The sequence below is a fragment of the Geotrypetes seraphini genome, chromosome 8 (genome assembly GCF_902459505.1).
Source record: "Geotrypetes seraphini chromosome 8, aGeoSer1.1, whole genome shotgun sequence".
Taxonomy (NCBI): Eukaryota; Metazoa; Chordata; class Amphibia; order Gymnophiona; family Dermophiidae; genus Geotrypetes; species Geotrypetes seraphini.
In genome coordinates, this window is record NC_047091.1 from 123029212 (window position 1) to 123056302 (window position 27091).

General features: G+C 41.5%; 1 long non-coding RNA gene across 1 annotated transcript; it reads right to left on the minus strand.

Moving 5' to 3' along the window:
• Nucleotides 1-987: 987 nt before the first annotated feature.
• On the minus strand, nt 988-26997 carry LOC117365557. The gene is made up of 3 exons (XR_004540416.1): nt 26861-26997; nt 24989-25124; nt 988-2038 (listed from the first exon to the last, which is right to left on the minus strand). It is a non-coding gene; the product is annotated as an uncharacterized LOC117365557 (long non-coding RNA).
• Nucleotides 26998-27091: the final 94 nt, after the last annotated feature.

Consider the following 27091-nt stretch of genomic DNA (forward strand, 5'->3'; position numbering starts at 1 on the left):
ACTGGTTGCACAAACTATATGGGTGAGTACTTGAAATGGCCCTGTGACACTGGGCACACCGCTTAAAACCACTAAAAGCCTTGGGCATCAAAATAAAAACCACCAATTTGAAATCAAAGGACTGAATGGTCTAGGGAGGGAGGGGTCAAGTTATTTTGAGAACTCAACACTCAGCCTGAAAACAGGCTGAGGCCCGAACTAGAACTTTCAGTAAGAAGGGAATTTTTTTTTCGGGAAGGCACAAAAGAGACATCTAAAATGTACACACAAAATAATGTTGAAAAAAGAGATTTTAAAGAATCATACATTTGACTCGCTGAGAGAAAGAAAAATATGTCCTTTTAGCTCCATGGAAAACAAAGAACTGGTGATCCTGTGAGCTTGTTGTTGGGAAGGAAGGCAATCACGCATGCACGGTGTGGGCAGTCTTCAAGCTTTTAAAGTGACAATGCACTTGTTGACTGTCTGTACTGGAGCTCCATGGATGACATCACCCACATCTCATACCACCTGCTTGTCGTCGGATAAATATTTTTACAGTGCTTTGTCAATGGTTGTCCCTTTATGGAGAGCACAATTGTCAATAAGGCATACAGAATAAAGACTGTACAGATGGAAACAAGATTTTTTAAATTTGATATATGCTTGACTAAGACAATGTTAATGGTCAGCTGCTATTTATGATATATTACCTCAGACTATGAATAATTTGATAACAATTTGATAACTTTATGTAGCATGTATAATTCTTTGTAACATATTGAACTTAACAAAATTCTATGTAACAATATGTTGCCTGTAACCCGGGATGCAAGATTGTACATAACATATATAACATTGAGTTTATGACTACAATAATTTTTTTTTTACATATGAGAATGTTTCAGGTTTCAAGTTTATTATGACTTGATATACCACTTTTTTCATTTCCAAAGCAGTTTACAACATTACAATGTTAAAAATTAAAAACAATAAAATTGTTGGAGCTACAAACACAACAGCCTCTTTTACAAAGCTGCGCTAGCGGCTGCGCTGTGCTAACGGCCCCGAAGCCCATAGAGATTTAAAGGGCTTCAGGGTGCGCGGCTTTGTAAAAGAGGCCAAAAATAAAAGTTAGACAAATCTCATAAACAACTAATATCAGATAAAAAGGGGGGGGAGGGAGAGGGGAGGGTTACATTGCTATGAAATAAAAAGGTGGTGGGGAAGGAGAGGACAAAAGGACATGCTGCAAAGTTTAAGTCAAGCTTAAGGTCTAGCTCAAGGTCTAGGCTGTTCTCATCAAATACTTTGGAACTGGGGTGAGAATGTGTTTAAAAGACTCCATGGTTGACACTGTGGAGATAGAAATGTGTCTGGATGATTTAGGTGTTTTGCCCTGAGATTGGTCTGACCTCACATCCAAGCATATCCAGCGTGGTTTCCTGGCTTCTTTCTACAAGAAACCGAGGCCATCAAAGCAGCATATTACATTTCTTTTATTTAAAAAAAATTCTATAATGTTTAAGGCCTAAATGGTTTACATAGTGTTACATACATAAATTTATAAAACAAAATAAAAACAGGCGAACATGAACAAACAATCCTCAGAAAATAGGAAGATAAAAGCCAAAAGATGCTTTTACAAATGATAATGAAAAAGTTCTCAAAAGTCAGCAGTTGTGATAAATCAATATCTAGAAAAAGGCATCCACAATCAATTGCGTTTTAAGAAGTTTCCTAAATTTGCCTTTTTCACCACATTTCCTTAATTGACTCACAAGTGAGTTCCACAATTTAACCCCTGCACAACAGAAAGTCATTGCGCTGGTTGCAACATATCTTGGATTAACATTTACCTTTAATAGGGCTGAATTTTTATATGTCCAATAAGGAATAATGATGCTCATTAATGTATCCCAAGGCTTGGAGCAAAGCAGGGATGATGTTGCTGGTAAACTGCTCATTTCTGCCATGTTCAGCTTCTACTCCAACTATCACTAACAAATAGCATTATTCACATCAGCATCTTTCTGGTTACAAAATGGATGATTCAGCCCTATGAGGGGAGACAGAAAGAAAAAGGATGAAATTGTCTATAGATATATATCTTGCAGTACTGAGTTTGGTATTTTTGTTGCATGCTACTGAAAGGAGACGCAGTGACCTTTGAGCAGAGATGACAAGTTAGCATTTCAGTGAATGATACTACGATCTGACAGATGAGTACTAGCATACTGTCACCAATTATGCATGAGCCTAGCATTGCACACCTGGCAGGTGCTGGTTACCCAGTATCCCATATCAATTCACAATAGGGACTTTATGGAAATAAAACACCAGAGGGGGTGGAGGAAGGTAAGAAAAGTAGAGAGAGAGGACAGGGTGAGGTTTTGTTTTGGTTTTTTTTTTTTGGTATCATGATATATATACATCAACATGTTGGGTTTTTTAATTGGATTTTATTTTCATTTAAAATATATTACAAAGGAAACTTTAGCAAAAACTCTGGCAAATGTTTATTACTAAAACAACGAATAGTTTTTAGAGGCTATTTAAATAAAAAGGGGGGGTCACGTGACGCTATGATGCTGATCGCTCAGCTCCTCCTCTTCCTGGGTTAAAACGACCTCCCTAGTTTCCCACTGCGAGCACGATCGGCTGTTGACTTTCCTCACATACTTTGGGGAGTGCAGGTAGCCATATCTGGATGCCGCGTATGGAGATAGCCTCAAAATCTCTTTAAAAAAAAAGGATACTGAGGTAAAAGGTAGATGCTTAACATAAGAACATAATAGTCTTACTGGCCAGACCAATGGTCCAACAAGCCCATTCTCACAGTGGCCAATCCAGGTCACTAGTACCTGGCCAAAACCCAAGGTATAGCAATATTCCATGCTACCAACACAGGGCAAGCAGTGGCTTCCCCATGTCTTTCTCAATAACTGACTATGGAGTTTTCCTCCAGGAAATTGTCCAAACCTTTCTTAAAACCAGCTACGCTATCCACTCTTACCACAACCTCTGGCAATACCTTCCAGAGCTTAACTATTCTCTGAGTGAAAAAATATTTCCTCCTGTTGGTTTTAAAAGTATTTCCCTGTAACTTCATCGAGTGTCCCCTAGTCTTTGTAATTTTTGACGGAGTGAAAAATCGATCCACCTGTACCCGTTCTACGCCACTCAGGATTTTGTAGACTTCAATCATATCTCCCCTCAGCCGTCTCTTTTCCAAGCTCAAGAGCCCTAACCTTTTTAGTCTTTCCTCATACGCTCTTCTTTGAACCTTTTCTAGGGCCGATATATCTTTCCTTATATAAGGAGACCAGAATTGAACACAGTGCTTCAGATGAGGTTGCACCATGGAGCATTTTAGCAGGGTGGTGTAAGCTTATAATGCCTTGAATTCTGGGACTTTTGCTGCCATTTTCATGTCAGTTTCCTAGTCTGCTTGTAAAACAAGCCAGTCTCATTCACAACAAATGCCTCCTCTAGCACTTACCCCTTTTCTTCAATTACACTTAGAAAGTACACTTTAAATTCCACAGCAGCTTCGTTGTCAGCTGATCCTGCCTCCCTGGAAAGGCTTACCTTTTTAGCACATATCACTTTTTAAAATGTGCTAGCCAACCTGAACTCGCAGAAAAAGGGTTTCACATTATTGCAGTTATATTTTAAAGTGGGAGAGAAACTGTACACATCAGCCTGGGATATAATGAAGTTTTTATTGGATACAGTGCTATTGTAATTTAAATGGTCCATGTTTCGGCTTCAAAGAGGAAGCCTGCCTCAGGGGTAGAGATGGTCATCCAGTAGATGGCGCAAAAGTATTTAAACATCTATGTCTCACTGCGTAAGTGACTGGCAAGGAAGCTTAAAATGAGAACTGTATCTGTAAGTAAAATATAACTCGAATTCCGAAACTACGCAGTGAGACACACATGTTCAAGCGCACTCTACTGGATGACCATCTCTACCCATATTGAACTGATGTTTTTTTCTTAACATGTGGAAGGAGGCTCTTGCAAGTTTTGAAGACAGATGAGAAGGAGCAAGCGTGCGCTCATATCAGAGTAAAACTGAAAGTAAAAGCGCTCATTTTTTGTGCCTAAATATGAGTCTAGCAAAAATTCTAGCAAAAATATGAGTCTAGCAAAAATTTGTGAGGCTTATTTAGGCGGTGAAAAAAAAAATGCCATCTTCATCTGGCCATGCGGATAAGAGCCACACTTACAGCAAAACCTTTGTGTATCAGACATGTTCCTCCCTCCACTTCCTGTTGTAATAGCCCAATTTAACTGCACATAAGATGGAAATACATTTGCTTTGAGTATCGCTGAGTTATTTCTTTGCAATGTGGACCAATGTATGCAAGGCCTTAAACTTCATCCTCCCAGTCTGAAATCTCACATTTCTGAAGCTGCTTTCAAACCTTTTCTATCATAAGTACATTTCCGTAAACTGTTGTTTGTTATGCATGTTTTATTGACTGGACTGTAAAGTGCCTCAGAGCAGGAACCATCTCTTACATGTCTGCAGTAGCCTTAGTCTCCCTTCTTCATAAAAGCCGTCCTCCCTCAACCAACTTGTGAAGATCTCCTGGAAAGATACACATAAAGGTTCCTTTGCATATTTTAGGCCTTGAGGGGACTCAGTAATAAAAGAATCCCATGGATCTAAAACATATGTGGGGTCTGTGGGGATCTTTGCTTTAACTCCCAAGGACCTAACTCACTACCCAGATCCTCCTTTAAATTCCCGCAGACCTCGCAGATCCTCATCTTACCCCCCCTCCTGTGGACACAGCTACCGATCTGCTGGATACATGGGGTCCACAGGAGAGGGATACGACGATGATCCATGGGATGAACAGAATCCGTGAGGTCCACAGGTGTTAACAGAAACTGCAGCCATCAAACCTGTAGATGAGGGTCACTGGATATTCTCTGATTGATATCTTGCTTTCTCAGCTATGTGTCCAAGCCTACAATTTTAAAATGTAGAAGCCAGAAAAGGTATGTTTATTCTGTGAAGTTTACATGGGGAATATCTTACTAATTTGTTTCCCTTTCAAAGTGGTGTCTGCATCATTTTCAATGGCTCCAGGCTCTGATAATTATTGATAGCTATTTAAAAGGTTAGGCATATCTTTGCAGTTTGTACAGGATCAGATTCTGAGTCTTACTGTTCCAACCACAGATCCTTACTGGAGAAGCTCCTTCCCTGGCAGTATTCAAATTCAGACAAAAGTCCAATTTTCAAGGCTGTTTTTAACTCCTAACCCCCCCCCCCTTGCTTGTATAGTACCCATGCCTGAGAAATTCCCTAACTCCGCCCCCCCCCCCCTACTTTCCTGTTTGTTTGATTAGATTGTAAGATGTACTGGGCAGGGACTGTCTCTTGAATGTTTTCAAGTACAGCGCTGGGTACGTCTAGCAATGCTAAATAAATGATTAGGAGAAGGAGGCAAGGGAAATAAGGCTGAAAAAGAATTCCTGGTATACACATGATGCACCACAACTTTAGGTGTGGTTTATAATGGATCCGAAAGCTTAAACGCAGACTATCCAGTACCTACCTCCACCCGCTCTGCCACCAAAAGTCCAGAGCCCCGGATGGATGAATCGAAAGGGATGACGGATTGGAGTTTTAACCCCTTCATGCAAGCATACATGTCTCTTATTTGGCAGGATCCGTTTGCATGCGGCTTGCCGGTCTCTTTGTTTGGAAAGGTGTGCCAAGCGCTTGGCAGTGTCTCATGGGTGCTATGTGCCAGGGGAAGGGCTGCTCTCAGACATGCTGAGTGGGGACTACTGTAGCACCAGTGGACATGGGCTCTGGCATGCGCTTCCCCCTCCCACCCGGTAAATGGCACATATGAAATAACAACTGGGCAGCTCACTGGAACAGGGTTCCTCGCTTCCCAGAGTATTTAGGGAACGAAGCTTTAATCCATAGCTACAAGACCTTGTTCTTTCAGCTGGGAGGTGACTTTATTAAATATTGAAGCAACAATAAAGGAAGCTTTAAACTTTTTTTATTTTTCTTAATGCAGTCATTGGTTAAATAGAAAACCAGTGCTCTAAACAAGCACCACCTACTAGTGCAAGTTGGAGGTATGCAATTTTGGGAGAAAGGGTAAAACCAGGATCTTGCGGACCCTTGAGAGGGATCTGTGGAGTAAATAATGTCCGCGGGAGTTAAAACATAGATCCCCGCGGACCCCAGTCATGGCTGCTTTCTTTTTAAGACCGTGCGCTTTAGATCCGCGGGATACTCGTTTTCCCCACTCCCGGCCTTGCATTTTCAAAATCGGAAAAATCACAAATTAATCAGAAGGAATCTGGGTCTCGGTCTCAATCCAATTAATAATGCTGCTACAGATTTTGGCTCCTTTACGTAGAGCCAGTCATCATGGCAGAGAAATTGCAAACACTTTCTGAGCAGATTCAGTGAAACGCAGCTGAGGCTGAAGCGTTTCAATCTCATCTGTACTCCAGGAAGGAACTGTTTCTCCTCTCCTTGAGATGGGCTCTGCGCGGGGTTTGTTTGCATAAATGTTCATTCTTGACTGTGGAATGCAAGCTATGCTGCAGAGCTGGAATTAAACCAGACCGCCCTGCGGAGGCCCAGCAGAAGGGAAGGGAGTGGAGAGCAGGGATCGGCAGGGAGGAAGTTCAGTCTCTTCACGCGCGTCACAGCTTCCCATCGGCAGACTTTTCCCTGCTGTCTTTTGTAACGTCTTTCTCTTGAACTGAGGGCAGCATCACATTTCCTGAAAGGGGTGCCTCCTCTGTCCCCTAGCAATCCTGTGCTCTTCAAGGGGCCCATGAGTTGGCAGAATTCAGAACTCTATAAACTGGATTTATCTGTAACTCTGATAGGTGCTACCACTCATGCTAAGTGGTGTTTATGAGAAGATACCACCGAAGCAGAGAAAAAGGTGACACTTTTCTGCATGACTTATGTGGAGAAGAAAGCACCGCCCTTTCCCCTTCCCCTGAATTTCGCTTTGTCCTCCTCATGTGTCTTGCCCACTGCTGAATTCATCGGTGGTCCTCTTCTAATCATATGCTAAGGGCCACAGTGGCATGGGCCCATTGCCTTGACCAATTATATTTGTTTAGCAGGGGACTTGCATTATCCTGTCCCCCAAAGAGGCATTGCCAACTCCCCCTCCATACTGCAGAAATTCTCAAGCTCACCCAGAAGGCCGAGAAGGGGCCATACTCAGCTAAAAGCTCCGACCCCGAGGTTAGATCTTAGACAAAAGGCTGGCAAATGAATGAATAATAGTGAAAAAGAGAAGACCGCTCCTATAACTGCTGCATTGTTTCCCAAGCTCAGACCCACCCTCATTCCCAAAGATGCATCTCTTGCTGAGCTGCTGCCGAGTGTTAAGTTAAAAAAAACAAGAAAGAAATGTACATCTCTTTTGCAGGTGAAGCTGCTCACTACCTACTCTCTAGAGATCACTGAGGTGTGTATTGTGAGGACTACAGAGCAGGCAGAAACTATTGTGCTCTTCATACATGAATAAATCAGGAGGCTGGTGAATTATGCATTGGTAACCCACAACGCATGTGCTTTATTCAAAAGCAAAACCCATTTCAAACTCTTGTTCTAGCAAAGATCCTCCTTTTTTTTTTTTTTTTTTTTGCTAAGCTGCAAAACTGAAATGAAAATTCACCTGGAAGATGAGAAATGATGCTTCAAAGGGAAGAAAGAGAATAAGGAAACCTAGTGATAAGATGGTAAAAATAGTGTCCAGATGAACAGATCTAGTCACGTCATTCTATTCAAAAACTCTTTGAAAAATCTTCCTGAAATGTCTTTTGAAGGGGACTCCCATTCAGAAAACAATTTCACCACTATTTACAGATGTAAACAGTCATTTACAAGAGTAAACTTTCTGAACATTGTCCTCTATGAATGTGACTGTTTAAGTACTTCCCCCATCTGTAAAAAGAAAAAGATTTAAAAAAATATTAAAATCCTTTTTTTCTAGCCTCTCTGCAGGATCAGAACTGACTGAATTCAGCAGAGTTTGCCATTTACTTAAGGAAATGACTCAGAATTCCCAAAAAGGACAGGGAAGACAGGAAAAGGCTGAAATAACATAGATAAAAGGCAGAACAGAGAGCATAAGGGGGTGAGAGAGCTGAGAATGTATGATATTAACAGATCACTGGTATAATGTTATGTGTTAACAGTCAGCACATGGTTAGGATAGCTGTCCAGACAGGAAGCTCTTTTCAGGAACAAAGACAACATTTGATAATCACACTATAATTCCAGGTCAAAGATATGCTATAAATTAAAAAAACACTAACCCCCAAATTCTATAAAGTCTGCCATAGGTTGAGCTTCATCCTATGTCTGACCATGCAATGTTTTATAAGAACATAAGAATTGCCGCTGCTGGATCGTTTCCCCTTTCGCGGGTCATTTCCCCTTCGCGGGTCTTTTCCAATGTTCTACCACACTCTGTCATACTGTTTGCCATCCTTGTCCCACTATACACCATATTCACCGTTTTGAACTCCCCTGGGAGAATAGTATAGAACAGTGTCCTGCAAGCTTTTTTTTTTGCTCCAGAACACTAACGGAGCAAATGTTTTTCTGTGGGACACTCACAACCCTTCCCCCAGCCCTGTTCCACTCCACCGCCCCACATGAACCTCGTCTCATTTTCCCTGAGCTCGGGGCCATGTCTGGAGGGCCTCAGAGCATGCATGAATGCTGACACGATGATGTTGCTGGTTTATGGATCATACCATCGAAGATAAGTGTTGCTTTTCTTCTGTTTTAATTTATTTGTTGATCACTTTTTTGATTATCTTTCAATGGTTTTTGGATTATTTTTGCTTTTGAGTATATTCTTTGAATTGCATATTTTAAAAGGCACACATTTGCATATGCACTTTCACAAAGGTCCATATAGAATAGGTGAGGCAGGTAAGGTGGGACAGGCATAGGTGATTAAAATCTGGAGTCAGGATGCGGACCTGAAATAATATGGAGGTCCTATGATCTGATTACTCTTGGTTATGATACGCCTGTCCTTCATTCAAATTGGTTGTTTAGAAAAGTTACATATACACAAAAAATTTCAAAGAAACATATGTAATTTAGGTTAGAAACGCTTGAGTTAGCCTGTGACAGGTACTTTAAGACTTTTCAAATATTATATTTGGAACATCCAGGCTACACGCTTTTAGTTCTATACAATATTTGTGTCTGGGTAGGATGGCTATATATTGAAGAAGCCCTTATTATTTACTTATATATTTGCATGCATATCATCATATAGATGTCTGCGCATGCTCAGAGGTCCTCCAGACATGGCTCCGAGCTTAGGGAAAATGAGGCAAGATTCATGTGGGGGTAGAGAGGAGGAGAGGCACCGCCACCGACACAGGAAGTGAGACTCATGTGACCTTCAATCCCTGATGGCACAGTTTTGCGATTAACTGGTATAGAAAATTGAATGAATGAATGAATAAATGAATAAACAAAGTTAGGTACCTACATTTAGAGGTCTGTACGGGAATGGGGATCGCGGGAATCCCCCCTAACCCATGGGACTCCCAAGGGGACCCCCCTCTGGCCCATGGGACTCCCACGGGGACCCCCCTCTAGCCCATGGGACTCCCATGGGGATGAAAGGCTTTGGAAGCAGGGTTCGTCCATATAATATAATGGACACGTCAGCCTTAGTAAAAGAGGGGGTTTATAAGTTAATTACCTGAACAGAAAACAAAAAAAGGGTTCCACCAAAGAGATTCTTCAAGGAAAACAGCAGCGCAAACACAAAAGAAACTGTGGAATTGATGATCCTGTCAGAAGTAATTGCTGCTTTTTATGGGGACGGGCAGGGATGGAGGTAATTCCTTGTGGGGACGGAGAGGATCCTGACAGGGATGGGTGGGGACGGAGAGGATCCTGGCGGGGACGGGCGGGGATGGGTGGGATTTCTGTCCAGGCGCAACTCTCTACCTACATTGGCATGCTTAGCCGATGTAGGCGACTAATTTAATTGATAGGCTTAATTGGTGCCAATAATTGTACTTAATTGAACAGCGCCTAACTAACCCACCCCCCTCCCCCCCCCGTGATTCTATAAAGGTGCCTAGCCCAAAGCACATAGTTAAAAGTAGGCATTGTTAGGGGTAGATTGTGGGCGTGTTTTCAAGTTAGGCGCTGTTGTTCACCTAACTTAGGCGCAGGCATTTTAGCCAAGAAACCCCTGGCATAAGTACAGTGCACCTAAACGTTAGAATGCCTAAGGCTGCTTAGGTAGCCCTATGCACAATTCCATACAGTGCCTGACTTTTATAGAATCACTAGTTGGCACCAATTTTTTTTTCTAGGTGAGATATATAGAATCTGGGCCTAAGGGGACAAAATTTTGCAGACATTCCATAGCATTTATAACCATTTTTACACGCTTTAAACATTATTTTGCACTGCTATTCAATGCCATTTACAAACTAGTACTGTACAATAATATTGGTTATAGATCCCTAGTTTGTGTCAAATTAGGACAAAAACTTGTATTGAAAAACTTTGTACTGTAACTATGGCAAGTTGCAGCCTGTAAAATGTATATTATGTATATTGGTATTAGATCCCTAATATGTGTCAAGTTAGGATAAAAACTTGTACTGGAAATAGCTTGTACTATAACTATGGCAAATTGTAACCTGTAAACCAGTGGTCTCAAACTCAAACTCTTTGTAGGGCCACATTTTGGATTTGTAGGTACTTGGAGGGCCTCAGAAAAAAACAGTTAATGTCAATTTTGCATGACAATTTTGCATGTGGTAAAACTCAATAGTTTATAAATCTTTCCTTTTGGCTAAGTTTTAATAATAATATTGTAATTTATAGCTAAAGAGACATATGATCAAGAAATTGTTTTATTTTACTTTTGTGATTATGATAAACATACCGAGGGCCTCAAAATAGTACCTGGCGGGCTGCATGTGGCCCCCGGGCCACGTGTTTGAGACCACTGCTGTAAACTGTATATTATGTATGTTAGCCTGTAACCCGTTCTAAGCTCTTTGGGAGAGGACGGAATAGAAAATGAAATAAATGTTTCCTAAATTTTATTAGAGATATCTTATTTTTCAAGAGATCTTGGAAAATTAGGAATCGGAGAAAAGCATTTGTTTCCTTTCAGAGGATTTCTGATGTTAAGAAAGCCAGGAGGGTTTAAGAGGAAGGCAGAGTAAAAGGCTCAGATTCTCCCTGTCTTCTCAGCAGCCTATAATTTACAAGGAAAAAACACAGTTTGAAGTGTCTGCATACAAATGTTAGAAGCCTAAAAAAATAAAATATGAAAATTAGAGTATATAGCGCCGAATGATGAGGTAGATATAATAGGCATCTAAGAGACCTGGTGGAAGGAGGACAAATCAATAGGACACTGTATTTACCTGGTTACAAATTGTATCGCAAGGATAGAGCAGATCAAATTAGAGGAGGGGTTGCACTATATGTTAAAGAGGGAATTGAATCAAATCAAATAAACATTCTGCATGACATAGATAGCAGTGTGGAATCCATATGGATAGAAATTCCATGTGTGAAGGGAAGGGATATAAAGGTAGGGTTATACTACTGTCCCCGGGACAAAATGAGCAGACAAATGAAGAAATGTTTTCAGAGATTAGGAAAGCTGGAAAATTGGGCAACAGTATAATGGGTGAACATAAATCATGTGGAATTTTACAGTGCCCCTGATGCAGCAAATTGCGAAATGTGGATTTCCCTGTCGGGCCTACGGTGGATGCCTGTTTCCAGAGGACTGGGGTATCAGACTGACTGCGCTTTGGCGATAGATTACCCAGCAAAGAAACTTTTGTGTATTATGGTTACAAAAGTGAACTGTGTGTCATGAAAGAAGCAATTTTCTTACTTTTCAAGTCACCAAGATTTCTATTTCTGTCTTTCAATACTTGAATTTGTTTAAACTCCCCTTGTAGGATAAAAGACAAGATTATAAAGGATTGGAGTTTTTTTGACCATATGAAGCTGAACTGAGGGTTTTTCTCCACTTCTTTATGTTTGCCAGGCTGTGTTTTGCCTATTTACCTATTTGTTGAATGTTAGGTGACTGATAGGAATATTTCAACCCTTTATTTAGTCTGGAGCAGGAGGATTTGTATGTGTATGAGTTCAATTACTATCAAAAAATGGATGAAGAGATCAAAAAGGTATATGTAATAACCCTGACAAACAATAGATCCCTCTAAAGTCTTTTGGGGAGTTGAAAAAGCCTGAAAAGATTGATATGGAAGCGCTCTGGCAGGCCATATCAGTCATGGACTCCAACTTGAAACTGAGCCTTTCTACTTTGAAAATGGACTATGGCACTGTCTTTTCTAAGACTGAGCAACAAGGGGCAACATTAACTAATTTAAAGGAAAAACTGGAGAAGCAAGAAGAGGAGATAGGACAAATGAAAAGAGTGGAATTGGAAAGGGTTAAAGAAAGCTCCATTATTTAATATAAAATGGAGAATTTTGAGAACCAACTACGGAAAAAGTAATTTAAGACTTCTGAACTTTCCAAAATGTCCTATTATCTCACCAGTAGAGATGGCAAGAAAATACTTTCAGGAGACCTTAGCCATTCCAATGGAAAACTTACTTCCAATTGTGAGATCTTATTACCTGAACATTAAAAGACCACAAGGGGAGTCTACTTGTCAACTTATTTAGAAAGTTCCCTTGAGGTCATTACTGATAGAACCACTTTGTTGCTTTCATTAGCCTTGGAGAGCGACAAGGAATTAATTTTACATCTGTATTTCCGTCATATTAATGACAAGTTTTTGGGCTCTGATGTGCGACTTTTTCCTGATTTAACTCAAATAACCAAGAGATGTAGGAAAGAATTCTTGGCTTTAAAACCAAGAGTTCTCACGCTGGGGGCTACATTTCTTGTTAAATTTCCCGCAAAATGCTATGTATCATTTCAAAATAAGAATTTTTTATTTTCTGAACCCAAACAGCAAAGAAGGTTTGGTAACCATGACTAATGAGGTATAACCTTCCATCCGGCTTTGGGATAGGATATTTAATGTAGTTACTCTAATATAATTTAAAAGTTGATTTGAAGCTTATTTCCTTTCTTGATTTCATTTATTGTGGGCTAAATAAGAGAAAATATTACTTGTTTATATTTTGTTTTCCTTTTGTTAATGTTAAATTTCTTCATCTCTGATCGGTATCAAGTGATGATTGTCATACTTGTGTAATATAAAAAAATTCAATAAATAATAAATTTTAAAAAAAGATTACCCCCCCCCCCCTCCTTTTTCGAAACTGCGATAGCCTGTGTTTTAGATTTCGTCCCCTTATGTGATTGAGTTTGACACACCTGCCCTAAACTGTACCATTCCCTCGGGTTTTGGCATGCATTTTTGAAACATTTTACTAACAACATAAAGCAAATAGTACAAAGCAAAGAAAAATTATGAAAATTAAGAAATTCGGTATACATGCCAATTAGTGAGATGTTTTTGATCGATGAACCCATTTATCACTGACTAAATCACCTATTTGGAGCATCTCTGGGTTTACTGAGATCTTTTCCTCTCATTTGTAGAAATTGGTACAAGACTTTAGAGGGCTCTATTGTTTGTCAGGGTTATTACATATGATTTCAATTACCCCAACATTGACTGGTTAAATGTTACATTGGCGAGTGCTAAAGAGGTAAAATTCCTAGATGTCATAAATGACCTCTTCTTGGAGCAACTGGTACAGAACCGACAAGAGGGGGAACTATTTTAGATTTGGTCCTTAGTGTAATGCAAGGCATTGTACAGGAGTTAACTGTGTAGGGTCCGCTGGGAAATAGTGATCATAACGTGATCAAATTTAAGCTGATACGGGAGTGATGTCGCAAAAGACATCTACTCTAGAGGCATTTAATTTTTGAAAGGGCAACTATGTTACAAAGAGGAAAATGGTTAAAAAGAAGCTAAAAGGATCAATTGCAAAGGTTAGGACTATAAAGCAGGCATGGATGTTTTTTAAAATTACCATCATGGAAGCCCAGACCAGATGTATTCCACATATCAGCAAAGGTGAAAAGAAGAGAAAACAAGAGCCAGCATGGTTAAAAAAATGAAGTGAAAGAGGCTATTAGAACAAAAAAAAAAAAAATCCTTTAAAGAATGGAAAAAGGATCTGAATGAAGAAAATAAGAAGAGACACAAGCACTGGCAAGTTAGATGCAAAGCATTGATAAAGAAAGCTAAGAAAGGATATGAAGAGAAACTTGCAAAAGAGGCAAAAACTTAACAATTTTTAAGGTACATCAGAAACAGAAAAACTGTGAGGGAATCTATGGGAACGTTGGATGATCAAGGAGCAAAAGGGGCTCTCAGGGAGGATAAGGCCATAGTTGAGAGACTGAATGAATTCTTTGCTTCAGTCTTTACAGAAGAAGATAAAAGAGATCTACCTGAACTGGAAATGGTTTTCAAGGGTGATGATGCAGAGGAACTGAAAGAAATCTTGGTGAATCTCGGTCCAAAACTAGATCACCTACCCACCTCCATCCCACTACCCTCTGGCTCCTCTCTGCAGCTTGAGTTCTCGAGCAAGGTCTTGGGCATCATCATTGATTCCACATTGTCCTTCAATGACCACCTCCAATCCTTGGTAAAAAAAAAAAATGCTTTTTCAGCCTTCACATGCTGAGGAAAGTTAGATCCTGCTTCCATCAAAAACATTTTACCCTCCTTGTCCAATCCATTATCCTCTCCAGATTGGACTATTGCAACTCTATCTACTTAAGCCTAACTAAGAAAAACCTCCACAAACTCCAACGGATTCAGAATGCCGCGGCCAAGCTCATCTTAGCTAAAAGTAAATTTGACCATGTCTCCCCGCTCCTGGCCAAGCTCCACTGGCATCCAATAATCGCCAGGGTCCACTATAAATGTGCCTGTTTAACTTTCAAAATCCTATATGGTATCCTCCCTCCCTTTATCCCTCTTTCTTGGAATTCCTCAAACCCTAATACCACCAGATCCTCCCACAAATTAAAACTATCCTTCCCCTCACTAAAAGGCATTTCCCACACAGGAAAGCTAGGGACCTCCCTCTACTTCAAAATCACTGAGCTCTGGAACAACCTTACATCCCCTCTTCGGAACTTGAGCTCTCTCCAAGTTTTCCGCAAACATCTGAAAACCTGACTTTTCTCAAAAAATGTAAGTCTCCCTCCAACGTAGGAATCAAGGAAACTCTTATATCTTGGCATCCCAAGTCCTCTAAATTTTCTTCACACTTCTACCTCTAACCCTCTGTTGTAGTTCCTTCCTATTTCTCCTACTGTAAACCGCGTCGAGCTCTACGAACGTGGAGATGATGCAGTATACAAACCTAAGGATTAGATTAGATTAGATGTATTAAGTTAAATTGACAAGTTAAAAAGTGACAAATCACCTGGACCAGATGGTATACATCCCAGGGTGCTAAAAGAAATAAAGAAATATGACGCTAGAGCAAGCTTGGTCTCTTTTTAAGGAGACAGTCACTGAGGTGCAAAATCTATATATACCACGTATCAACAAGGGATCAAAGAGGAAAAAGAATAAGGAACTGGCATGGCTCACTGTATAGGTAAAGGAAGCGATCAGAGACAAAAAGAAATACCTCGTTTAAGGAATGGAAAAGATAAAAAATGGACAAAAACTGGAATAAGCACAAACAACATCAACGCAGGTGTCATAAGACAGTAAAAGGGGCCAAAAGAGACTGAGTAAAAAATAGCCAAGGAGGTGAAAAACTTCAAACCGTTCTTTTGGTATATTAAAAGGGAAACGACCCGCGAAGGAAGCGGTGGGACTGTTGGATGACCAAGGAATAAAGGAAGCGTTAAAGGAGGACAAAGCAATCGCCGATAGACTGAACACATTTTTTGCGTCTGTATTTACCGAAGAGGATATATACAGCATACCGGAACCCATCAGACTATATGCTGGAAGTGAAAATGGGAAACTGACAGGGTTAACAGTCAGTCTAGAAGAGGTATGCAGGCAGATTGATAGGCTTAAGACGATAAATCCCCGGGACTCGAAAGGCATCCATCCGAGGGTCATCAAGGAACTGAAAGGGACCATAGCTGAACTGCTTCAACTAATAGCCAATCTGTTGATCAAATCGGGAAAGATTCCGGAGGACTGGAAGGTGGCGAATGTTACGCCGATCTTCAAAAAAGGTTCGAGGGGAGACCCGGCAAAGGCAGATCTTGTTTGACAAACTTGCTGCACTTCTTCGAGGGAGTAAACAGGCAGATAGACAAGGGCGACCCGGTCGACATGGTCCAGATCCATCTGGTCAGACCACTACACCTACACTTTCAACATCAACTGGACCAAAAACAACAAAAAAACTATAACAAAACTCAATAAAGTAATATACACCTCATGCAAACACATCGAACCCTCCATATTCTGGTCTAAAATAGATGAAACTATTCTAGAAAACAACCCCGAGGACTTCATCTTACATTGGGAAAGACTTTGCTCCAACACCCTTGATGATTTAGCCCCACTGCAAACCAAATCCAGACCCAGCAGGAGATCAGATAAATGGTTCGACTCTGAACTGCTACAACTCAAAAGACAATGTAGACGACTAGAGAGAAAATGGAGAAAATTGAACTCGGATCATACAAAATCCGCCTGGAAAAAAATCAACAAACAATACAAATCACAATTAAAGGACAAGAGAAAAGCACACTACACCAACCTAATAGGCACTGAAACCCAAGATATTCCAAATTATAAAAACCCTAACCGACACCAAACCCTACCTGACCACTAACAATACTACCCCCCCCTCAGCCACTCTATTAGCAGAACACTTCCAAAATAAAATTACCAATGCAAGAGCTACACTCAATGACACCTCTACTCATCCTAACGAATTCACAATTCTCCCCATAGATAGAGATTCTACTGCAGCAGATAGAATATGGTCTCAATTCCCCAACATACAATGACCTGAATTCAACAAATACTACAAAAAATACAGCCATGCATCCTGTGACCTCAACAACTGTCCACCTTATCTCCTAAAAACATCCAGCACAAAATTCCGCGCTCTTCTTCTAAACTGGATACAAATCTCGCTAATAAACGGCCACTACCCTACCAACCTCAGCGAAACCATCATCACCCCGATCCTCAAAGACCCCAAAGGACCGATAGACCAAACAGCCAACTACAGACCCATTGCCTCTATTCCACTCTATGTCAAAATAATAGAAGGACTAGTTGCCAAATTCCTCTCCAATTACCTAGAAAACCATAACATACTCCATCCCGCACAATCCGGCTTCAGAAACAACTTCAGCACGGAAACACTACTAGGATCTCTCTTGGACACAGCCAGACAACATCTCAGCACAGGAAAAAAATGATGCTCATACAACTACCGTAGACCTTACCGCTGCATTTGACCTGGTGGACCATAACATTCTACTACAAATCCTGGATACAATAGGTATCACAGATAAAGTATACACATGGTTTGAAGGATTCCTTAAATCAAGAACCTATAGAGTAAAATCAGACAAACAAAAATCTGAACCTTGGTCAAACCCCTGCGGAGTTCCCAAAGGATCCCCTCTATCCCCGACTCTCTTCAATCTCTATACAGCCTCCCTCAGCTCTCACCTGGACAAACAAGACATAACCTCCTACAGCTATGCCGATGACATTACCATTCTCATACCCTTCGATCAACCTGAACTCTCCATAACGAACACAATATACCAAACACTAAAATAAATAGCAACCTGGATGAAAGATCACAAACTAAAATTGAACCCAGATAAAACGAAATTCATCCTCCTAGAAAACAACAAAATACCAACCATAACCAACATTGAAATCAACGCAATCAACTACCCCATACAAACCTCCCTAAAACTGCTAGGAATAATTATCGATAGATGCTGCACCATGCAACCGCAAATCAATACAAATACAAAAGTCATTCTTAGTCATGAGAAACTTAAGACAAGTTCGGAAATTCTTTGAGAAAACTCAATTCCAGCTCATAGTTCAGTCCTTAATACTAGGCCTACTTGACTACTGTAATATCCTCTACCTCCCATGCCCTACAACCATAACAAAACAACTACAAACTATCCAAAACACAGCACTAAGACTCATCTACTCATTAAAAAAACATGATCACATTACAGAAGCATATCTCCAATCGCACTGGCTTCCGATCCCAGCAAGAATACAATTTAAATTCTACTGCCTACTATTTAAGACTTTATACGGAGACAGTCCAAACTACCTGAATAACCGCCTTATCCACAACACCGCAACCAGACATAGGAAAACTCACATCCCATTCTCATACCCCCTAATTAAGGAGGTCAAACGGAAAAAACTATATGATGGCCTCCTGGCCACTCAAGCAGCCAAACTAGACAACCAAATCGCCAATCTACTGACGGCATCCCTTGACTACAAGACTTTTAGAAAAGAAATAAAGACCATACTCTTCAAGAAAACTCTGAAAAATGAAATAATATCGCAAGTCTCAAACTCCACCTCTCACTAAAGCCAACTACCCCAAACAAATAACCTTACCCATTTCTTACTCTTTTTGAAAAGGCCAATTTTTTTTTTTTGTAAGTTCTTGTTGTAATACATCTTGGATAATTCTTTTGTAATCCGCCTTGAACTGCAAGGTAATGGCGGAATAGAAATCCCTAATGTAATGTAATGTAGTGAAGATGCAGGGGGATTGCAAGATCTGCAAGTGACATAATCAGGCTCGAGGAATGGGCATCGACATGGCAGATGAAGTTCAACGTGGATAAGTGTAAAGTGATGCATGTTGGTAACAAAAATCTCATGTATAAATACAGGATGTCTGGAGCGGTACTTGGAGAGACCTCCCAGGAAAAAGACTTGGGAGTACTGGTCGATAAGTCAATGAAGCCGTCTACGCAATGTGCGGCGGCAGTGGCAAACAACATGCTAGGAATGATAAAGAAGGGGATCACGAACAGATCGTAGAAGGTTATCATGCCGCTGTACCGGGCCATGGTGCGCCCTCACCTGGAGTACTGTGTCCAGCACTGGTCACCGTGCATGAAGAAGGACATGGTACTACTCGAAAGGGTCCAGAGAAGAGCGAATAAAATGGTTAAGGGGTTGGAAGAGCTGCCTTACAGCGAAAGATTAGAGAAACTGGGCCTCTTCTCCTTGAACAGAGAGATTGAGAGGGGACTTGATCGAAACATTCAGGGTACTGAAGGGAATAGACTTAGTAGATAAGGGCAGGTTGTTCACCCTCTCCAAGGTAGGGAGAATGAGAGGGCACTCTCTAAAGTTGAAAGGGGATAGATTCCGTACGAACGTAAGGAAGTTCTTCTTCACCCAGAGAGTGGTAGAAAACTGGAACACTCTTCCAGAGTCTGTCATAGGGGAAAACACCCTCCAGGGATTCAAGACAAAGTTAGACAAGTTCCTGCTGAACCAGAACGTACGCAGGTAGGGCTAGTCTCAATTAGGGCACTGGTCTTTGACCAGAGGCCTGCCGCGTGAGCGGACTGCTGGGCACAATAAACCACTGGTCTGACCCAGCAGCAGCAATTCTTATGTTCTTATGAAATTGCTGATCTGCTGTTAGTGATCTACAAAATTGGAGGATGGCCAATGTTATGCCGATTTTTAAAAAGGGTTCCAGAGGAGATCTGGGAAATTACAGACGGGTAAGCCTGACTTCAGTGCCGGGCAAAATGTAATGTAATGTAATGTAATGTAATTTATTTCTTATATACCGCTACATCCGTTAGGTTCTAAGCGGTTTACAGAAAATATACATTAAGATTAGAAATAAGAAAGGTACTTGGAAAATTGTAGAAGCACTTATAAAAATAAAATTTTGGGACATACACAAATATGATTTAATGAGACAGAGTCAGCATGGGTTCAGCCGATGGAGATCTTGCCACACCAATTTGCTTGACTTCTTTGAAAGTGTGAATAAACATGTGGATAAAGATGAGCCGGTTGATGTGGTGTATCTAGATTTCAGAAAGCTTTTGACAAAGTTCCTCATGAGAGGCACTTGTGAAAATTAAAGAGTCATGGGATAGGTGGCAAAGTTCAGTTGTGGATCAGGAATTGGTTATAGGATAGAAAACAGAGGATAGAGTTAAATGATCATTTTTATCAATAGAGGGGAGTAAACAGTGGAGTGCCGCAGGGATCTGTACTGAGACCGGTATTGTTTAATTTATTTATAAATGATCTGGAAATTGGAACAACGAGTGAGGGGATAACATTTGCAGATGACACAACTGTTCAAAGTTGTTAAAGCTTATGCAGATTGTGAAAAATTGCAGGCAGACCTTAGGAAATTGGAAGACCGGGCGTTCAAGTGGCAGATGAAATTTAATGTAGACAAATACAAAGTGATGCACATTGGGAAGAATAACCCACATCACAGTTACCAAATGTTAGGGTCCACCCTGGGAGTTAGTGCCCAAGAAAAGGATCTGGGTGTCATTGTAGACAATACGATGAAACCTTCCGCCCACAGTGGCCAAAAAAGCAAACAGGATGCTAGGAATTATTAAAAAAGGGACGATTAACAAGACTAAGAGGGTTAGAATGCCTCTGTATCGCTCCATGGTGCGACCTCATCTGGAGTATTGCGTTCAATTCTGGTCTCTTTATCTCAAGAAAGATATAGTGGCACTAGAAAAAGTTAAAAGAGCGACCAAAATGATAAAGGGGATGGAACTCCTCTCATATGAGGAAAGACTAAGAAGGTTAGGGCTCTTCAGCTTGGAAAAGAGACAGCTGAGGGGAGATATGATTGAAGTCTACAAAATCTTGAGTGGAGTAGAATGGTTATAAATGGATCGATTTTTCACTCTGTCAAAAATTACAAAGACTAGGGGACATTCGATGAAGTTACAGGGAAATACTTTTAAAACCGATAGGAGGAAATATTTTTTCACTCACAGAATAGTTAAGTTCTGGAACGTATTGCCAGAGGTTGTGGTAACAGCTGATAGCATGGCTGGTTTTAAGAAAGGTTTGGACAATTTCCTGGTTGAAAAGTCCATAGTCTGTTATCGAGAAAGATAAGGGGAACCAACTGCTTGCCCTGAATCGGTAGCATGGAATGCTACTACTCTTTGGGTTTTGGCCAGGTACTAGTGACCTGGATTGGCCACCATGAGAAGGGGCTACTGGGCTTGATGGACCATTAGTCTGACCCAGTAAGGCTATTCTTATGTTCCCCCATGTCTGTTTCAACAGCAGACTATAGACTTTTCCTTCTTAGGTTCATATGTTACTGTCCTAAACTCCCAGAGACTCAGCTTGGCTTTAAGACATTGGAATTCAATTTTGAGAGAGATTCCTTCCTTGGGTATAATCAAACTTGTATTGAGAAGTAGAAGAACCTGGAGATAATGCCATGCTGTCAGAGCTGGCATCATCAAGAAGTTTTATGAGCTTCTGTTTGCATGGTTCAGGAAGAAAGACACTGCCTTCCGCCATGATGAAACATATTCCCAGGTATTCCAAGTTCTGAACAGGCTCCAGATGACTCTATAGGAAGTTGACAATCCAAATGTCACCCAGACTTTGCCTTTTCCAGCTGTCCTGTCAGTTAATTCACAACGTGGACCAGAGGGTAGCTGAATTCAAGTTGGTAACATTCTCTGATTATGTCCAGCACACAGCAGTCTGAGCTGGTCTGTGCCCTAATAGCCCGTTAGCCTTCCTCCTAGCTTTATGAGTCTGGCTATTGCTCTGGCATCATTGGGACTTTTGGGAGGCTACATGAAAGCATGGGCAGGAGGTCTGGGTCAGTCTTGAATTGCCAAACCATTGTCAGGACCCTTGAAATGATCTCTGGGTAGAGGACCCTCTGGAATACTGGCAAAAATGCTGAGAGCTATACTCCTATACGCTGCCAGCGCTCTCCCAAGAGCCCCCAGACGCAATTTTCATGGAAATTGGGGCCAAAGGCTCAAGGAAGGTCTCCCCTGACGTGGAAAGTACTGCATCTGTGCAAACTTCGCCCCCCTCATGGGCCGCAGCGCATCCGACAGCCATCTGCTGCAAATGAGGCATAAATTTGTTACATCCTGACCTGGGGAGGCCATTAGTGAGGTTTGTGGCAAAAGCGAAGCACCTAGCTATAAAAAATATAGTTTTATTCAAATCAGGAAAAATCCAAGATGGCCACTGCAGATGCCGATTTTGCAATAAAATGGCCCGGAAAAGGAACAGGAATCCCTAGAAAATGGCGAATTGGGGATTTTAGAGGTGGAGAGGGGTAGGGCATGTAGGGAAACCATTCAAAACCCCTTTTTTAAGACCCCCACCAAATCGCTAAAACAGGCTGTCAGTCTGTTACTCACTGTTCCATTGTGCTGAATGGCAGAAAGTGCAGGCAATGCTGGAACAGCATGCAGGGAGATCTAAAGCCTCAGGAAGTTGGAAAGGAAGTTCAAGTCTTCTGACTGCCACACTGGCCCAACCACTATGGCCGGTGACTTCTGCCACCCTTGGATACATTGCGCAACCACCTGGCAGAGGCACACAGTTCAGCTCCGGTCCCAGTCGTACTCCTTGGAACCGCTCAGCCTATATTACACCCACTAGCGGACGAACCTGGGGTGAGCTAGCTCCCGATCCCAGAGCTCCAATCTGTCCTGTAGGCTGTCCGGGGGCTTCCTGCCATGCAGGGAACCCCTAGAAGCAAACATTTTCCAACAATCTGCAATCTCCCGCTGCAAGGATGTCCCCGCAGGGAACCTCCACAGCACGAAGGCAAATCTGCGAAGAAAATACTGAAAAAAAAATACTGAAAACTATCAAAAGAAACCCGAGCAGAAGATATAAACTCCTATAGGTTGGCTTTTAGAAAACAAGACTGTTTTCAGGATATGCTGGCAGAGGGAGGAGTTAAGACTTCAATCATCTGAGGCTTCCTACAGTGCCTGGTGGCAAAGGATGCATAAACCCACTGGTCCCGGAATAATGGGGGATTGTACAAGAACTAAATTTTATGGACGTTTCCTCCAGAAACTTATTGAAACCTCTTTTTAAATCCTGCAGTATTGGTCACATGAATCATATACACTTCCCCCTCCGTATTCGCGGTTTCCATATCTACGGATTCACTTATTCATGATTTTAAACCAAAAATTTCTTTTTCTTTTTTCGGGCTCTTTTAAGCCTTGTAAGCCCACCCTTAAGCCTTACCTGGTGGTCTACCGGGTTTTCGGAGCAGGAGTGATCTTTCCACGCTCCTGCCCCATGCAGATCGCTCACATGAAATGGCTGCCTTGAGCTCCCATCGTAGTCTCAAGAGACGACGGGAGTTCAAAGCAGTCATTTCCTGTGAGCGATCTGCATGGGACAGGAGCGTGGGAAGATTGTTCCTGCCCCGAAAACCTGCTAGACCACCAGGTAAGGCTTAAGGGGGGTGCTTACAGGGCTTAAAATAGCTGGGGGGAGCGGGGATTAGGGGCAGAACTGGCCCAAATATTATTTGCGGTTTTTTTTTATATTCACAGGCTGGCTCTGCCCCTAACCACCGTGGATATGGAGGGAGAAGTGTAGTTCAGCAACAAACTTCACAGTTTGAGTTCACCCCCCTGACCCGCCTTTTGCGCTCCAACTCCATCTTTGCCTACCCCTTCCTGCTAGGAAGACCTAAAAAAGCCTACGTGACTAAACTACTATCATATCAAGCAGCTCACTACAGCCGGGAACTAATAATAATAATAACTACTCCCGATTATTGGATCGTCCTCGTCATACATGTTTTTCAGGCGAAAAATAAAAAACATATCTGTTCAATAAATTCCTTGTAGAGCTCTATGTACGGACTCATTCCGTCCTTACCATATCTAAATTTGTCCCGAGATCCAATCTGTTTATTTCTTGAGTTCTTCATTTATCCCCTCACCTGTATTGTATTTGACTCTGACCTGCCACGATCCTTTGTTATTTACACTCTTATGTTACTTGTCATCGTGCCCTCCGCTCTTTTGTATGATCCTCTATTTTACCCCTGTTAACCGCATCGAACTTCACGGTGTATTGCGGTATACAGTATAAATAAAATTTTATGTTATGTTATGTTATAAGGAAAAAATAAATCTTCTACAATTTGTTTTCAGTCAGCTAGTTGTTTAGTTTAATTTTGTCCTCTTGTTTTAGTTTTGTTTGGCAGGTTAAACAACTGTTCCCTATTTAACCATTCCACCCCACTCAATATTTTATAAACTTCTGTCACATTTTCTCCAGGCTGGAGCCCTAACCTGTTTATCTTCTCTCATAAGGTAGGTTTTTCATCCCCTTTGTCATACTTTTCTGAATCTGTTCTAGTTTCACTTTATCCTTTTTGACATAGCTCTGTGACTGAGTTCAAAGAAGCGCGGGATGAACACAGAGGATTTAGAATCAGAAAATAATATCAAATATTGAACTAAGGCCAGTACTGGGCAGATTTGCATGGTCTATGTCTGTATATGGCCGTTCGGTGGAGGATGGGCTGAGGAGGGCTTCAATGGCTGGGAGGGTGTAGATGGGCTGGAGTAAGTCTTAACAGAGATTTCGGCAGTTGGAACCCAAGCACAGTACCGGGTAAAGCTTTGGATTCTTGCCCAGAAATAGCTAAGAAGAAAAAATTAAAAAATTTAAATTGAATCAGGTTGGGCAGACTGGATGGACCATTCGGGTCTTTATCTGCCATCATCTACTATGTTACTATGTTACCACAACTGCACCCAATATTCATGTTTCAGTTACACTAAGACCTATACACTGGCATTATATTATTCAAAGGTTTGTTCTCTATCCTTTTTTACATAATCCCTAACATTCTATTTTCTGTTTTAACCTTTGTTGCACACTGAGCTAAAAAGTTCAACATAGTAAGGCAAATATAACTGCTACACCACAGAAACACACCTGAGTAGGCATCTCTCACTGTACCACTGGGAAAGTGGTTAATGCATGAGGCTAGGTGAAAATTGATCTTTCCAAATTTCCAGTAGCAGAAAATAAAGAGCTTAGGCTTGTTAGGAGTAATCAGGTCTGGCTACCCCTGCAAAAGGATAAGGAGAGTAATATTAGACAGGCTGCCTAACTTGTGTGGCAATTTATGCATAATTTATACAAGTTTTCAAAAGAAACAACATAGGCATAGTTTGAGCTTGAAATTATCCCATGAAAGCATCATTACATTTATTTAGTACTTTTTATGCATGTCCACTTCTGAAAAAGATCCACCTAACGCAGCGCTATAGTTGGGGCAGTTTTAAAAAGACACTGTTTACAAGGAGAAAGCCATTTTCTAACAAGGGATCTAAGCTATGGAAACATTAAAAAAAAAGCATTAAAAAACTGACGGGCTGCTATCATAACCCTTATAGAAGTGATTTTAAAAAAGCGAGTTATTCTGCAAAAAACACTCATGCAAATGAGGTTGGTGGAGAGTAGCAAAGACTCGTTAAATTTGCATGTGCCCATCGCTGGTTATAGTGATGGGCTCATGCGCAGAATAAATGAAAAAAAAACCCACCAAAAAACCCCACAACAGAGGGAGAGATGCCCAAACTCTCCTGCTGCCAACTGACACCCCTCTCCCCCCCAGTAGTGGGAGAGATGCCCAATGTCTCCCTGTATGGCTCAGCTGATTGTGGCTCCAGAGCTGCAATCAGCTGAGCTGACAGGACTCACTGGAGCTGCTGAACCAGCATGGGGAGAGCGGAGCCAACTGCTCTCCCTCTGCCAGCTGATCATGGTTCCAGAGCCGCAATCAGTTGAGACAATAAGAGAAGCTGTGATCAGCTGAGCCACCAGTACTCATGGGTAGCTGCTGATCAGCTGAGCTGGTGCCCGTTCAGCTGATCAATGGCTCCGGTGAGTCCTGCCAGCTCTGGAACTGTGATCAGTTGGACAGAGGGAGAATATTGGCCACTGGCAGGAGCAGTGACATCAGACTGAAGGAACTACTGGGCCTGCTCAGAAGAGCTGTGCCTACGATTTGCTCTTCTACTACTATTTATCATTTCTATGATTTGCACACTATTTGTGCTGAACACAGCCCCACAAAACAAAATTACTCCTCATCTGTTTGTTGTTTTTTTTTTTACGATTGCTGGAGCTTTGTGCATCTTGGCCTCAGCATGTAAAGGGGGATAGGACTTGATATACTGCTTTTTCTTTGTGATTACAATCAAAGCAGTTTACATATTTTAAACAGGTACTTATTTTGTACCTAAGGCAATGAAGTGTTAAGTAGGGTTACCACATGGCTTCAGAAAAAGGAGGACAGATTTACAGAAGCAAAATCCAGACGTCTCAATCTGCTCTCCTTACTTCCATTGCTTTCAATTGAAGTAAAACCCTGATGTCTCAATCTGTCCTTTTTCTGGAGCCATGTGGTAACCTTAGAAGTGACTTGCCCAGTCATAATGAATTCACAATTTCAGGATGTTGAGGTAGCTAGCTGTTCTAACCACTAGGGCAGGTCCTCAATTCCCTTTTAAACTCTAAAATTTGTTGCCAGAGAACGTTGTAAAAGCAGTTAGATTAGCAGGGTTTAAAAAAAATGTTTTGATAACTTCCTAAAGAAAAGTCCATTAGTCCTTATTAAGATGGACTTGGCGTAATCCATTGCTTATTTCTAGGATAAACAGCATACAATCTGTTTTGCTCTCTGAGATCTCGCCAAACCACTGTTAGAAACAGGATGCTGGGCTTGATGGATCTATCCTCGTATGACAACTACCTTTCTTTCCCACCTATTGAAAGAGTTGGGGGGAGGGAAACAATTACCCCTTCAATAACCCGTCAGGTTAGGCGGTGTTCACGCAACGCTCCCTACGTCTGAAGCGGGAAGGAGTAGCTGGAATATCCCCTTTCCTCTCTGGTGCCTGTATTGTGAACAAGAACATTAGACCTTGCCCCTTCCCCCACCCGCTACTGCTAGGCGCTGGTGGAGAGACCCACCTTTTCAATGGTGGTCCAGCCCTGCCTCTTCGCTGTTAGCGACAGGTTGCTCAGCCA